Here is a 16730-nt window from a genome sequence, read left to right as displayed (position 1 = left end):
GTCGCCGAGGTGGACTCCTGTGCAGACACGCGGGCAGTCTGTTCCACTTCTTCTTCAACGTCATCGGCCCAGGAAGCTGACGACGTGGACATGTGACGGTCACGTACTTCCGGAACGGGTGTTGTGGATTCCGCAACATGAGTGGCAGGGGGACCGCCGTCATCATTCGTTGACAACGGCGAGGACACGTCCCAGGCTGGGAGAGGAGGCTTTACAGGAGGGGCGCCTGTTGCTGCCACATCGCGTGACTGGACGCAATGTGGGAGATCACCGTCAGACAACAGGTCGACATCTCGCGGGGCCGTCTGAGAAAGGGCGTCATCGGAAGGCGTTCGTCGTCGTTTCCTGTGTTTGCGAGGCGACCGCTGTTTTCTGATGTGGCCTTCTGAATCAGAATGTGGTCGCCCGTCGTCTGACGCCGAACCCGTCTGGACAAAGGCAGACGTCGGCACGACACCGAGGTCGACGTCCATGGTTCCAACAGGAACATCGGTTTCGGTCTGCAACCCGGACGGTCCTGAAGCGAGCACTGGAGGCGACGACGTGCTTGTGTCGTCGGCGCGTTGTGCTGCGGCGGGTGGCGTTGACGATGCTGCTGGCGCAATCGAGATTGGTACGACGGGGTCTTGTGCAACCTTGGCGTAGGTGATGGGTAAGGACGTGACCGTCGAAGCCTGGTTCTCTTCACGTAACGGCGTCTGTATTAAACGGCGGTGTAAGCATTCGGAGCGTACATGTCCCTCCTGGCCACATCCTGCACACGTTCGTGGTTGTCCATCGTACATGACGATGGCCCTCACACCGCCAATCAGCAGGTACGATGGGACATGTTTCGTCAGCTCAAGTTTTATTTGCCGGACGCTATTTAATACGGGGTAGGTCGTAAATGTCTGCCACTTCTCCGCGACGTGACCCAAGACGGTGCCATATGGTTGGTGACCACATCCTGAGGCACCTCGAACGGGAGCTCAAACACCCGCAACGTTCGGAGACCGAATCCAGCATGGGCGACTGTCACAGCACCCATATGTCCATCAGAGTGTTTAAATTTGAGTCCGGTGGCATGACGGTGAATTATGTCATTGCAAATTTCGTCCGTCGACATCTTGATGTAGACAACACTTCCAGTGATGGAAAAATGTATGCCGATTACGTCCTGGGGGTTCAAATGTAGATCCTCAAGTATGAACTGTTCGACTTCGAAAGCTCTGGGTCGTGGATGTTCGGCCTGAAACGTTACTTTGATCGTTGCACGGCGGTACGAGTGCGCCATGGTGTACGTTAGTACTGGACTCGATAGACACAAACACCGCGACGCGGAAGTAAATACCATCGAGAGCGGAGCGTCACACGGCGCGCGTAACAGCTCCGCATGCTAGCACGGCTGCGAGCCGACTGAACCGCTCGGCTAATCCTGCGCGACTTTTTTTTTCAATGCATCATTCGCTGCTATAACGTGGTAAAGGCACTGCCACTGTTCTATATAATTTTAGTTTTGTGGATTTTTTAACTTGATTCTTCGAAGTTTTGTTTATAGTTGCCCATATATTTTGAAACTTGTGTATCTCTTTTCTATGTCTTTGCCTACGTCCAGGTTTATGCCAGTACCTATATAAATGAAACTGCAGATTAGTTAAAGTCTTTTGTTTTCATGAAAAATATAATCTTTTGGTTGAAGAATTTTTATTTACTCACATGCTTGTACTACGAATGTTAGCTACAAGTTTTGGCAGGCTTTAATTCCCATTTTCAAATCTCAAAGAATTTTTATATTTAGGATATTATTTTCAACCGTTTTTTACATTCTAATACTCAACGTATACTATAAGTAGGCTGTTTAGGTTTTCTTATTGGTAACGCCACGTAGCGCTCTGTATGAAAATCACTGGCTGTGCTGTGTGCAGTCTGTGGCTAGTTTGCATTGTTGTCTGCCATTGTAGTGTTGGGCAGCTGGATGTTAACACTGTGTAGCGTTGCACAGTTGGAGGTGAGCCGCCAGCAGTGGTGGATGTGGGGAGAGAGATGGCGGAGTTTTGAAATTTGTAATACTGGATATCATGAAGTGCTATATATATTGTGACTATTAAGGTAAATACATTGTATGTTCTCTATCAAAATCTTTCATTTGCTAACTATGCCTATCAGTGGTTAGTGCCTTCAGTAGTTAGAATATTTTATTTAGCTGGCAGTAGTGGCGCTCGCTGTATTGCAGTAGTTCGAGTAACGAAGATTTTTGTGAGGTAAGTGATTTGTGAAAGGTATAGGTTAATGTTAATCAGGGCCATTCTTTTGTAGGGATTATTGAAAGTCAGATTGCGTTGCTCTAAAAATATTGTGTGTCAGTTTAAGCACAGTCATGTACAATTGTTCTAAGGGGACGTTTCAATACTTAGAAGGAAACATTTCAAAATATGTACATTATTTACCCACATCGATTTAGTGACACTGTATTTGGTACACTGTTACCTAGTCCTGAATCCATAGGAACTTAACTAAAACACAAATAAAAATAATTATGGAACATTTAACGTCAACGTACAGTAAAACGTGTCAGAAGTGAACATACCTCGTTGGATCAGACGTATTAGTGTCGTGTCATACATTAGACGATAAAACTGTACATACAGCACACATTCATAAATGTTGGTGTTAAAATATATTTTATGCAGAAAGTGCGGTTTGCTCTGTTCATGCTGATAGCTGACGGCGCACTGCCCAGCAGTAGTCAAATGGACTGCATCGTGTTATGGAGTACCACCAGATTGCAGCAGGCTCAACTTGAAAAACCTAATACATGTACGCATTCCATGTATGTGTAGTATGTGTAATGACTACAGTACTCTGTACTTGTAAAATATTTCTTAAAATATTTTAAAACAGTTTGAAAACATTTTACTATTAAGAGAAAATAAATGGCTGTGCCTAGTCGCTGCAAATAGGCGCACTATTTAGAAGCAGACAATCCAAGTAGCTAAACATCGTAAATAATTTCACAGGATTGAACTATCAAATCCACAAGTGAAATAGACAGCAAAGGGCTTTTAAATAGACATTTCGCTTCTGTCCTCAACAGACCAATAATTGACAATTACGCAACCTTTATAATGCATCTACTTACATTAACAGTCTGAGGGTAAATTACAGGCAGGGTTTCGCAAAACGCAAGTACTACAGAGGTGTACAGAGCACGTCTATACCTTTCAACATAATCGGTGAGATGCTGTTACAATCAATATGAGAATTAATTCATAACTGGAAGATGTAAAAGTATTCAAAATACAGTATCTCTGTACCACACAACATTGTTAAGCAATATAATAAACAGAGAAAGGGGGGGGGGGAGAGGGAAAAGGGGATGGCCCAGGTCAGGGACAGATGGGAAAATGTGGTTGGAATCTAGAATCGTCTATTGAGACGGCTCATCTCGAGCTTTGGTGAAAATATTCAAAACGCATCATTTACGACATGTATTGTTTCAAAAGGATCGTCATTCACCCTTTCTGCATAGCTGCGTTCTAACCATTAGCACTGTCAAGCTCCAAGATCGCCTATGATCTAAAATTAGTTTTGAATTCATATTACTGGATGCTTCATGCAGAACCGGAAAACGCTGTGGAATGGCTCTGAGCACTATGGGACTTAACATCGGAGGTCATCAGTTCCCTAGAACTACTTAAACCTAACTAACTGAAGCGCTGTGGAACATGGACATAATCCCAGATTGGGTTTTGTGCAAAATGTAACCTCAGATCTAGGTTAAAACTGTTTAATTGAAAGACGAATTATAGGTTCTGATCCAGGTGGTATTGAGAAATGTCTGTCATGATTAGAGTTGCATGCCCGTTTGTTATTTTTCCAGGTCTAGATTTACAGTTTATAGGCTAATATCGTAACTCCAAGTTCTTGTACTTCATGCATGTGAGCTCTTTAAAGAAATACGAAGCATTTCATGAGTATAAAAATCGTGGTCGATACAATGTACAGCTTTATATACTATAATAGTTTATGGGAGGAAGCGATAATGATCGTATTATGTATACGTGCTGTGTTGAATTCGAAGCCGTATAAAACCTAGCTCCATGTCTACGTCACGATAGATGCCATTGATGTTGCTTATTGGTAGCTGTCACATGGATGGTGCCTTCACGCATTCGTGTCATACGAAAATTTTAAGTTGAATCTAGCGATTTTCTGCTGCGTGATACAGGTTTTAGCCGGCCACTGGCTGACGCTGGTTAAACTTCATATGACTGGCACATATTCTTGTGTAAATCCAGCAGCTGTTTTGTGTAGCCACAACAATATAAATTTTTTACATATAAGGCTACATTTCTAGACCAACATATCATACGGCACGATATGGTTTGTAACCCTAGGTCTAGGTTACGACTGATGTAACCTCAACATATATACAACAGCCAATTTAGTAATAAAGATTTATAGCTCTATATGCGCAGTAAAATATTAATGTCATGGTAATCACAACCACGCACGTTTCTTCGAGATAGATAACTTATAACCCTGTCCCAAGAATCGTGATGTGCTGTTCGTAATATCCGCATAGCATAGTTCGGCTCTTCCTTATACTGCTACTTCAATTTAAGAAACACTTAAAATACTAAGTAAACCGACGTTTCGGACGAGCTGAAGCGCTTCTTCTCGTGGCAAGACTATTTAGTTTGGGAGTGGGCGCTGCAAAATATCGTTTTGTAAGCTTCCTGCTAATTTTTGAAAACGGATTACCTGTTGTTGTTGTTGTTCTGGTCTTCAGTCCTGAGACTGGTTTGATGCAGCTCTCCGTGCTATTCTATCCTGTGCAAGCTGCTTCATCTCTCAGTACCTACTACAGCCTACATCCTTCTGAATCTGCTTAGTGTATTCATCTCTTGGTCTCGCTCTATGATTTTTACCCTCCACGCTGCCCTCCAGTACTAATTTGGTGATCCCTTGATGCCTCAGAACATGTCCTACCAACCGATCCTTCTTCTGGTCAAGTTGTGCCACAAACTCCTCTTCTCCCCAATTCTATTCAATACCTCCTCATTAGTTATGTGATCTACCCATCTAATCTTCAGCACTCTTCTGTAGCACCACATTTCTAAAGCTTCTATTCTCTTCTTGGCAACGGCCTTGCCGCAGTGGATACACCGGTTCCCGTGAGATCACCGAAGTTAAGCGCTGTCGGGTGTAGCCGGCACTTGGATGGGTGACCATCCAACCGCTATGCACTGTTGCCATTTTTCGGGGTGCACTCAGCCTCGTGATGCCAATTGAGGAGCTACTCGACCGAATAGTAGCGGCTCCAGTCAAAGAAAACCAACATAACGACCGGGAGAGCGGTGTGCTGACCACACGTCCCTCCTATCCGCATCCTCAACTGAGGATGACACGGCGGTCGGATGGTCCCGATGGGCCACTTATGGCCTGAAGATGGAGTGCTGCTGCTGATATTCTCTTCTTTTCTAAACCTATTACACTTTATATCAAATGAAGAAACTGTGACTCTGCCACGTTTCTGCTGCAGAATCGCTCATAGAAAATCCTAGCATACACTGAAGTGAGAAAAGTCGTGGGATAGTGATAAGCACATATAAGAATGGCGGCAGTTTCACGTACACATTGTGTAAAAGGACAGTGCATTGGCAGAACAATCATTTGCATTCAGCTGATTCATGTGAGACGTTTTCCGATGTTATTATGGCCGCACAATGGGAATTAACAGGTGTTTAGCGCGGATTAGTAGATGAAAGCTAAATACATGGGACATTCCATTTCGGAAATCGTCAGGGAATTCGTTTTCCGAGATCCATAGTCTCAAGAGTGTGCCGAGAGTACCAAATTTCTGGCATCATATCTCACCGCGGACAACGTAGTGGCCGACGGAATTCACTTAGTGTGTAGTGGCGTTTATTTAGAGTTTTCATTGTTAACAGACAAGCAACGCTGCGTGAAATAACCACAGAAATAAATGTGGGGCGTACGACAGACGTGCCCGTTAGGACAGTGCGGCGAAATTTGGTGTAAATGCTCGTTTTTCCCGCGTGCCGTTCGAGAGTGGAACGGTAGAGAGACAGCTTGAAGGTGGTTCATTGAATCATTTGCCAGGCACTTTATTGCGAAAAGCAGAGTAATCACTCACTGCCGTGAGTGCCTTTGCTAACAGCACGACATAGCCTACACCGCATTTTCTGGGCTCATGACCATATCAGCTGGATCCTAGACTGGAGAACAGTGGCCTGTCTGATGAGTATGGATTTCAGTCGGTCGAATCATTGATTTGGCCAACTAGATCGCCCAACATGAATCTCACCAAACATTTACGACAAATGATCGAGCGGTCACTTCGTGCAGAAGATCTCGCACCGGAAACACTATCGTAGTTATGGACGGCTGTAGAGGCAGTATGCCTCAATATTTCTGCAAAGAACTGCCAACGGCTTGTTGAATCCAGCCGGCCGGTGTGGCCGAGCGGTTGCAGGCGCTTCAGTCTGGAACCCCGCGACCGCTACGGTTGCAGGTTCGAATCCTGCCTCGGGCATGGATGTGTGTGATGTCCTTAGGTTAGTTAGGCTTAAGTAGTTCTAAGTTCTAGGGGACTGATGACCTCAGAAGGTATGTCCCATAGTGCTCAGAGCCATTTGAACCTTTTTTGTTGATTCCATGTCACCTCGCGGTTGCTGCTCACACTGGGCAAAAAGAGGTCCCACACTATAATACGAACTATCCCATGACATTTGTTATCTCAATGTAATGGTCACACTACTTGGTTCTAAAGCGCAGATTAATCGTCGGAAGAATTCATGAAACTAATTACCACTGAGGGCAAGTTGTACACTCTGCTCCGATTGACCGTGAGGTAACAGCTAAGTGGAATCAGTTTTAAACTCCTTTAAATAGGAAATGGTGCCAAGGAAATATAATTTGCTTATGACTTTATTTGAAAACAAATCTATGTAATTGTCTCCAGAAGTAAAAGAGCCACAACAGCATGGGCAAAATTAGTGCTCAGGGAACATGTGGTACAAAACTCTTTCAAGTCGAATAAGAAAACGAGAAAAACTAAATTCATACAAGTCATGAAACATTGTTATATGCCCATTAGCAGGGATTATGACGAAAGTAAATGTTCTATCATTCGGATGGATTAACAACAGCCGCGCGGGATTAGCCGAGCGGTCTCAGGCGCATCAGTCATGGACTGTGCAGCTGGTCCCGGCGGAGGTTCGAGTCCTCCCTCGGGCATGGGTATGTGTGTTTGTCCTTAGGATAATTTAGGTTAAGTAGTGTGTAAGCTTAGAGACTGATGACCTTAGCAGTTAAGTCCCATAAGATTTCACACATATTATTTTTGATTAACAACAAACAAAGCCTGTATAGAGCATCGAAAGCCATTCTTGTTACAAAAGGCACATGCAAAACATGCTTCCAAGTCGTGAAAATTACACAGAAATCGTCTATCTTAAACTTCGTTATACAGACCAAGAAAATAGTTACGTGTGAACCACATGACCACTGAGACTGATTACCGACCTTGTTTCGCAAACGAGCTCATGTAGCACACAGCGAAACTTCTCTTACCACGCAGTAGAGCTGCAAACAGCCAACCGCGGTAACAGACAGCCAAACAACGCCTGAAGCTAAGCTCACCAAAACTACAGTGTCTCTTCAAAACCTATACGTAGAATTCGCCACGAGGCGGGCTGGGTCCTGACAGATCCGCTAAGCCCGGACTCAAAAAGAGTTCTTCCTGTGCACATTACAGATTGACTCAAAGATAACTATGTTGACACCAATCGACAACTAGGTACAGAATTACGTCCTTGCAGTAAACTTGCGGTAAATAACAAAGGAAACACTTGAAGGATGGAAGTTGCAAATGAGACAGACAACTTTCAGTTTTTCTAACGGTGTCACTATTAAATACTAGTTTCATTTATTCGTTTTTATTGGCTTTAAGCTAACATTGGTAGGTATTAGAAGAGAAGGAGGGACATATGGCAGACTGTGTACAAGTTATTCGGATCGCTGACGATTGGTAGGTCGCTAATAATCAGTGACAAGCTTCTGGGGGCCGTGTTCTGCTGCTGTTAGTAGCGGAGAAACAGTGCCAGTTGGACGAACGATGTTTGTTTAGCCGTTCGTACAGCTGCTGCTCAGCGATCACACGCAGCACGTCGTATGGCGGTCGCTGGCAGCCACGACGGCGGGATCCTGTAGACGTCCTCCCTGGTGGTATTGCCAGGCTGCTTCAGGATGTCGATTGGCCCACTGACTTTTCGTGTGCGCACCTACAGTTCTCTTCTAACAAATACTCATGCTTCTTGAAACTTGACAGATTGCCCACAATCGCGATGCTATTGATCTCCTGAGCTGCCCCAACACGAACACAGACCTCATTCTCTGCAATGCGGGTGCCAGCATGCCTTCTTCTTCTCTGTGGACCCTACCAAATCCTGCATCCTGAAAGCTGATAAATGTCATGTCGGTAGCCTAGTGAGAACGTCAGGAAAGTGTTATATTGAAGTACCTACACCGCAACTAATTAGTTCTTGCACGGGGGATGCGTCTGCAAGACCACAGAAGGATTATTATCCATCATTTACACTACTGGCCATTAAAATTGCTACACCAAGAAGAAATGCAGATGAGAAACGGGTATTCATTGGACAAATATATTATACTAGGACTGACATGTGGTTACATTTTCACGCAATTTGGGTGCATAGAGCCTGAGAAATCAGAACCCAGAACAACCACCTCTGGCCGTAATAACGGCCTTGATACGCCTGGGCATTGAGTCAAACAGAGCTTGGATGGCGTGTACAGGTACAGCTGCCCATGCAGCTTCAACACGATACCACAGTTCATCAAGAGTAGTGGCTGGCGTATTCTGACGAGCCAGTTGCTCGGCCACCATTGCCCGAAAGTTTTCAATTGGTGAGAGATCTGGAAAATGTGCTAGCGGGGACAGCAACCGAACATTTTCTGTATCCAGAAAGACCCGTACAGGACCAGCAACATGCGGTCGTGCATTATCCTGCTGAAATGTAGCGTTTCGCAGGGATCGAATGAAGGGTAGAACCATGGGTCGTAACACATCTGAAATGTAACGTCCACTGTTCAAAGTACCGTCAATGAGAACAAGAGGTGACCGAGACGTGTAACCAATGGCACCCCATACCGTCACGCTGGGTGATACGCCAGTACGGCGATGACGAATACACGCTTCCAATGAGAGTTCACCGCGATGTCGCCAAACACGGATGCGACCATCATGATGCTGTAAACAGAACCTGGATTCATCCGAGAAAATGACGTTTTACCATTCGTGCACCCAGGTTCGTCGTTGAGTACACCGTCGCAGGCGCTCCTGTCTGTCATGCAGCTTCAAGGGTAACCGCAGCCATGGTCCACGAGCTGATAGTCCATGCTGCTGCAAACGTCGTCGAACTGTTGGTGTAGATGGTTGTTGTCTTGCAAACGTCCCCATCTGTTGACTCAGAGATCGAGACGTGGCTGCACGATCCGTTAGAGCTATGCGGATAAGATGCCTGTCATCTCGACTGCTAATGATACCAGGCCGTTGGTATCCAGCAGGGCGTCCCGTATTCCTCCTGAACCCACCGATTCCATATTCTGCTAACACTCATTGGATCTCGACCAACGCGAGCAGCAATGTCGCTATACGATAAACCGCAATCGCGATAGGCAACAATCTGACCTTTATCGAAGTCGGAAACGTGATGGTACGCATTTCTCCTCCTTACACGAGGCATGACAACAACGTTTCACCAGGCAACGCCGGTAAACTGCTGTTTGTGTATGAGAAATCGGTTCGAAACTTTCTTCATGTCAGCACGTCGTAGGTGCCGCCACCAGCGCCAACCGTGTATGAATGCTCTGAAAAGCTAATCATTTGCATATCACAGCATCTTCTCCCTGTCGGTTAAATTTCGCACTTGTAGCACGTCATCTTCGTGGTGTAGCAATTTTAATGACCAGTAGTGTACTTACTATTTTAATTATTTTGTAAGATGACGCGGCAGAACACCGAGAGCGATTTTAAAGATACTGACATCCGGCTCGGAAGGCTTGTTCGACCAATTCTGCATCCTACTGAAATGAATAGTGGACTATGGGGGAAATTAGAAAGGCAGAGAATTCAAGCTGAAAATCTGATCGTATTATTTCTATACTTTAAAAAGAGAGTAGTTTTAATGTTGGAATCACTATTGCTGAATCAGTATTTCTGAAATTTCCTGGCAGATTAAAACTGGTTCCCGGACGGAGACTCGAACTCAGGACCTTTGCCTTTCGCGTGCTCTACCAACTGAGCTACCCAAGCACGACTCACGCCCCGTCCTCACAGCTTTGATTCCGCCAGTACCTCGTCTCCTACCTTCCAAACTTCACAGAAGCTCTGCTGCGAACCTTGAAGAACTAGCACTCCTGGAAGAAAGGATATTGCGGAGACATGGCTTATCCACAGCCTGGGGGATGTTTCTAGAATGAAATTTTCACTGCGCTAATATGAAACTTCCTGGCAGATTAAAACTGTGTGCCCGACCGAGACTCGAACTCGGGACCTTTACCGGACTGAATAAATTTCCAGAGTTCGAGTTTCGGTTCGGTACACAGTTTTAATCTGCCAGGAAGTTTCATATCAGCGCACACTCCACTGTAGAGTGAAAATTTCAGTCTAGAATCAGTATCGCTTTTCAGTTAATGTCGTTTACTTTTGCACTTAAAACCTGGGAGAAACAAAGATTCTCCGTACACACTGGTGCTTTTTTGAACAGTATTCAATGCGTACCGACTGACGAATGAAAAATTTTCAACATTATATCTCTTTTTTCTACTTGTCGCTCTTGTTAACTACCACGAATACCCTATCCCCCTCCGTACAAACGTGCACCCACTCACAGACACACACACACACACACACACACACACACACACACATACACACTTCTCTCTCTCTCTCTCTCTCTCTCTCTCTCTCTCTCTTTCTTTCTCTACGTGATATCGTCATAGCGTTGGAACTTCAGTATTAAATGGAAATTAAATAATGTGACACGGGTATAAATGTTGATCGTAATGCTGATATTTGCAGCATATGTATGTATCTGTAAAACGAATAAAGAACAAACGGCGCTCTACGTCAGCCCGTTCGAGACCTCGGTACAAGCATGTCGCGATAGAACTGGCAGGATGCGAAATTTCTAGGGAGTTTATTTCCACCTGTGATAGTGAATCTTCTCGTCCCCAGACCTGCCCCGCAAAATCTGATATTGTGCAACTCTTCCAGCCTCCGGAACCGACAACACTGTTCACCCCCTGGGGAGGCAACACTTGTGTATTTTCCCACAGCTGCAATCTTACTGATCTTTGTGTTCGGTTTTGCAGTAGGGGTCGAAAAATAAAATTAAAAGAAGCTGGAAAGCTCTTTGAATAACGGGGTGAAATCAACAAAACATACAGTACATAAAAGGTACGGGATTGAATATATTCGAAAAACTGGAGAAGATATAACACGGACTAAACACATTACTAAAAAACAGCCCATAGTAAAATTTCATTTATCGATGTCAGTAGCCGGAACATTATAAGCAAATAAAGCAAGCTGGGGACACGAACTGTGGGGGAGAAGATTTATAAAATGTGGAACCACTGTGACCGCTTGCTAGTACGTAGTCCGCAACACACTCAGCAGATGGACAGGATGTGAACGCCCACTCTGCTGATGATACGTGCATCTTACTGTCTACAGTGTTACACACAATTCCCGGAGGGGAAGTGATGAAGGAATCACTCAGCATAATCTAAAATCGAGTCATTCTTACAGATACTGTATTTGATTACGACCACAAGAAACATACTGTCACAGATGTACTTTAAAATTTTAAATGTCATCTTAAAGACAACTGAGGGCTGTTCGACCATTTCTACAGGATGTAGTATGTAGTTCAGACGTTTCAACATTCTCTCGAAGCCAGAGATGGCAAACGGCTGAATGTGATCTTTGAAAATGGCTATCTCTAAACTTGGTTTCACAACTGAATCGGTCAGGAATATCTCATGGATTAGTAATCTTAGAGAGGACCTAGAAAGCATTCGCTAAATCCCCGCTGCTGTATGTTTCTATAACTAAGCTCACTAAGCGTCTGTTTTCTGCGGCGTTCCGTCTTACTTTGAAAATTTAGAAAATCGAGAAAAAATTGTCGGTAGCTATCCAGAAGCTATCCAATGTCGAACAGTCAGAACTTCGCGATAGAGACAAAACTGAACACCTCTTGATTTATTTCAATGGTTAGCTGTTGAACTGTAATATGACAGTAATCCTTCAAATACCACAGTACAGAAAATGGTTCAAATGGCTCTGAGCACTATGGGACTTAACATCTGAGGTTATTAGTCCCCTAGACTTAGAACTACTTAAACCTAACCTAAGGACATCACACACATCCATGCCCGAGGCAGGATTCGAACCTGCGACCGTAGCGGTGGCGCGGTTCCAGACTGTAGCGCCTAGAACCGCTCGGCCACACCGGCCGGCCCACAGTACAGACTCATAGGCTAGTGAATTAGAGGTGCCTATACAGTGCTGTGAAACATCCTGTTCTCTCTGCCCAACCCCTTCACGACTGCCCTGAAATGTCATTTATATTCGATGAGAGACCAAAGGCGAAAGGCGTTTGGGAGTGATCTGATCCACAGCTGCACATCAGCTACACATTGTTGAGAGCCGGGTCCAAGACTCATATATCTTTGTCAAGGCGTTTCAAGTGGTTCAGTATAACTGATGTCAGCTGACCTGGAGTAGAAACGAGGGCTGAAGGGAGGGATTTACATAGAAACATTCGTATCTATGGAGATACCCTAAGCCACTGTGTCCAAGAAGAAACTGTACGGTGAATCGCGTATTGTTGAAGAAATAGGTCTTCATGTTTCTGTAAAAGAGGACCCCAAACCCACCCAGAGACTTTTGGGAAGACAACGACACCGCAGTATCATTCTGGGAATCAGGTCTAAAGAACCCGACATAAGGTTTGTCTTAGTCCTGTGCTTCAGCAGTTATGGTATAATGGAAGAGACAGACATAGGAACCAGACAATATTTACAACTCAGCAATTTTCATCTATTAACGTACTAGATACTGCAGGATATGTTCTGAAAGGAACATTATCGGAGAATTAGTATTTCTTTTAGAGAGCGAAAAGAGTGCGTTATGTAATTGCAACGAAAGCAATTGTCAAATAATTCGATTGCGTCCTGGCGAGTTGAGGAATCTGAAGTGGGCAAACAACCATACTCACAGCCACCACGGAAAGCTATGACGGAGTGTAAGCACATTTCTTTTAAAATTATAAAGCATACAGTGTTACGCAACAGCAACGAGGGTTGCTAACAAATAATACGATTGCTTCGATGGAGAATCTCAGCTGACCATTCAGATGTTAGACCACGCCCAGAGAAAACTTTAAACATCAAGAATACAGAGTACTGCTCTTTCTCGGATATACATCTGTACCAGGCCTGATGTTGGGAGGTCGCTCACGACTTTGGCCAAGAGTGGAAGTGCTGACCATCTATCGCAGTTTACTTATTAATACACAGTACTGTCAAACCACAACTTTGTTGCAATGCCTGCTACCAGGAAATGCTGTCTGATGTCCCCTATGTGCAGCTAATCAATACATCGGCATGTCATCCACACTCTGCCTGATAGTAGTACATATTGCTGCACCCAATTAACATACGCCTAGCAATGTTCTGTTAGTCCCAAAGTTATAAATAATACTGAGAGTGACCCAGATATAATTATTAGCACAAAAGCTTCACTACAGGCCATTAAAATTTCTACACCACGAAGATGACATGCTACAGACGCGACATTTAATCGACAGGAAGAAGATGCTGTGATATGTAAATGATTAGCTTTTCAGAGAGTTCACACAAGGTTGGCGCCGGTGGCGACACCTACAACGTGCTGACATGAGCAAAGTTTCCAATCGATTTCTCATACACAAAGAGCAGTTGACCGGGGTTGCCTGGTGAAACGTTGTTGTGATGCCTCGTGTAGGGAGGAAAATGCGTGCCATCACGTTTCCGACTTCGATAAAGGTCGGATTGTAGCCTATCGCGATTGCGGATTACGTATCGTGACATTGCTGCTCGCATTGCTCGAGATCCAATGACTGTTAGCAGAATATGGAATCGGTGGGTTCAGGAGGGTAATACGGACGCCCTGCTGGATCCCAAGGGCCTCGTATTACTAGCAGTCGAGATGACAGGCATCTTATCCGCATGGCTGTAACGGATCGTACAGCCACGTCTCGATCCCTGAGTCAACAGGTGGGGACGTTTGCAAGACAACAACCATCTGCACGAACAGTTCGACGACGTTTGCAGCAGCATGGACTATCAGCTCGAAGGCCATGGCTGCGGCTACCCTTGACGCTGCATCACAGACACGAGCGCCTGCGATGGTGTACCCAATGACTAACCTGGGTGCACGGATGGCAAAATGTCATGTTTTCGAATGAATCCAGGTTCTGTTTACAGCATCATGATGGTCGCATCCGTGTTTGGCGACATCGCGGTGAACGCACACTGGAACTGTGTATTTGTCATCGCCGTACCGGCGTATCACCCAGCGTGATGGTATGGGATGCATTTGGTTACACGTCTCGGTCACCTCTTTTTCGTAGTGATGACACTTTGAACGGTGGACGTTACATTTCAGATGTGTTACGACCCGTGGCTCTACCCTTCATTCGATCCCTGCAAAACCCTACATTTCAGCAGGATAATACACGACCGCATGTTTCATGTCCTGTACGGGCCTTTCTGGATACAGAAAATGTTCGACTGCTGCACTGGCCAGCACATTCCCCAGATCTCTCACCAATTGAAAACGTCTGGTCAATGGTGGCCGAGCAACTGGCTCGTCACAATACGCCAGTCACTACTCTTGATAAACTTTGGTATTGTGTTGAAGCTGCATGGGCAGCTGTACCTGTACACGCCATCCAAGCTCTGTTTGACTCAATGCCCAGGCGTATCAAGGCCGTTATTACGGCCAGAGGTGGTTGTTCTGGGTACTGATTTCTCAGGATCTTTGCACTCAAATTGCGTGAAAATGTAATCACATGTCATTTCTAGTGTAATATATTTGTCCAATGAATACCCGTTTATCATCTGCATTTCTTCTTGGTGTAGCAATTTTAATGGCCAGTTGGGTACATTACTGTTTTCTTGTTAATCGTAGTGTGCGATGAGAATATCTCCAATGCTTCAGAGTAAGTTTTGTAAAGGGTAACTCGTTACAGTCTATCTGCTGTCAAAAACTGATATATTTTCAGGAATTAAATCAGTAATAAGCCACTTTATTTTCACCTTTTCAACAGATGCACCGTATCCTTTTATTTGACATTAATTTTACCGTCCGTTCAAAAAACTCCGAGAGTGATTTTATTTCTGGCTTATAAGCGACGTTAGCACAGTTACTATTGAAATGACAACAGCAGACAAGAGAGATTTGTGCGACTCAGTTGTGAGCACGCAGTGTTAAGTCGTGGACCTGCCGCCGTGGTGTGACAACGCTGCTGTTTCAGGTAACGCATCAGGGCATCGAATTGAACGTTTCTACGTCAAGTGTTCAAGACATTCTCCAGAACGTTTTGAAGAAGATAAATGTGTGTGCAAAGCTTGTTCCGCACACCTTAAACCTCAAACAAAACCAACGAGGCATGGACACCTGTCGCGATTATACTGTAATGCAAAACGCATTCAGTTCTTTCGTGGAAAAAACCATCACGGGTGACGAGTTTGAAGTTATCAGTATGAATCTACCACAAAACGACAAAGTGCAAAAGTTCGCATGAAGGGAACTGATTTATGCCAATGTGACACGCGAATTGAGCAACATCCCACAAAAAGGCGTTTCTGTCAGTTTCGCAAGCTTTTATGAGCGTTTTGAGTGCTGTACTCACGTGGGGAGAAACTATGTAGATCATGCAAACCATTAAAAGCACCATCTTAACATTTGATTTTTATTTTTATTTATTAATTTATTTATTAATTTTTGTAATGCAGTCTCTAGCCTTTTTGGACTCACGAGGAAGGATACAAATGTTTCACTGCTGCGACATTTGCACTCATTATCAAATAAATGGGTAAAGGGCACCAGATGCAGAAATATACTCTGGTGTCTGTGTGTACCAACATGTACTATGACTGGTTACTGCAGCAGTTGCTCCCTTAACTTATGTACTTTCCCAAACTATGTGTGGGGGAGCGTGCATCGGGTGTTCCACATTTACTTTTCTCAAAAACTGCCGGCCGGAGTGGCCGTGCTGTTAAAGGCGCTTCAGTCTGGAACCGCGTGACCGCTACGGTCGCAGGTTCGAATCCTGCCTCGGGCATGGATGTGTGTGATGTCCTTAGGTTAGTTAGGTTTAATTAGTTCTAAGTTCTAGGCGACTGATGACCTCAGCAGTTAAGTCGCATAGTGCTCAGAGCCATTTGAACCATTTCTCAAAAACTGCAAACAGTTTTCATCATTACTTATCATTGTAAGCGATATAAAGTAATTCTTCCATAAAAAACGGAACAATTTTCTGCTGAACCTCCGAGGCCAGAAAATTTCATCTCTGTCGATTCGAAACCGGTAATAGCACCAATTTCAATAAACCACTCTCAAACAACTGCAGTAAGATTACCTTAGT

Source organism: Schistocerca serialis, chromosome 8 (genome assembly GCF_023864345.2).
Source record: "Schistocerca serialis cubense isolate TAMUIC-IGC-003099 chromosome 8, iqSchSeri2.2, whole genome shotgun sequence".
NCBI classification, from domain to species: domain Eukaryota; kingdom Metazoa; phylum Arthropoda; class Insecta; order Orthoptera; family Acrididae; genus Schistocerca; species Schistocerca serialis.
Note: the sequence above shows the minus strand (reverse complement) of the source record.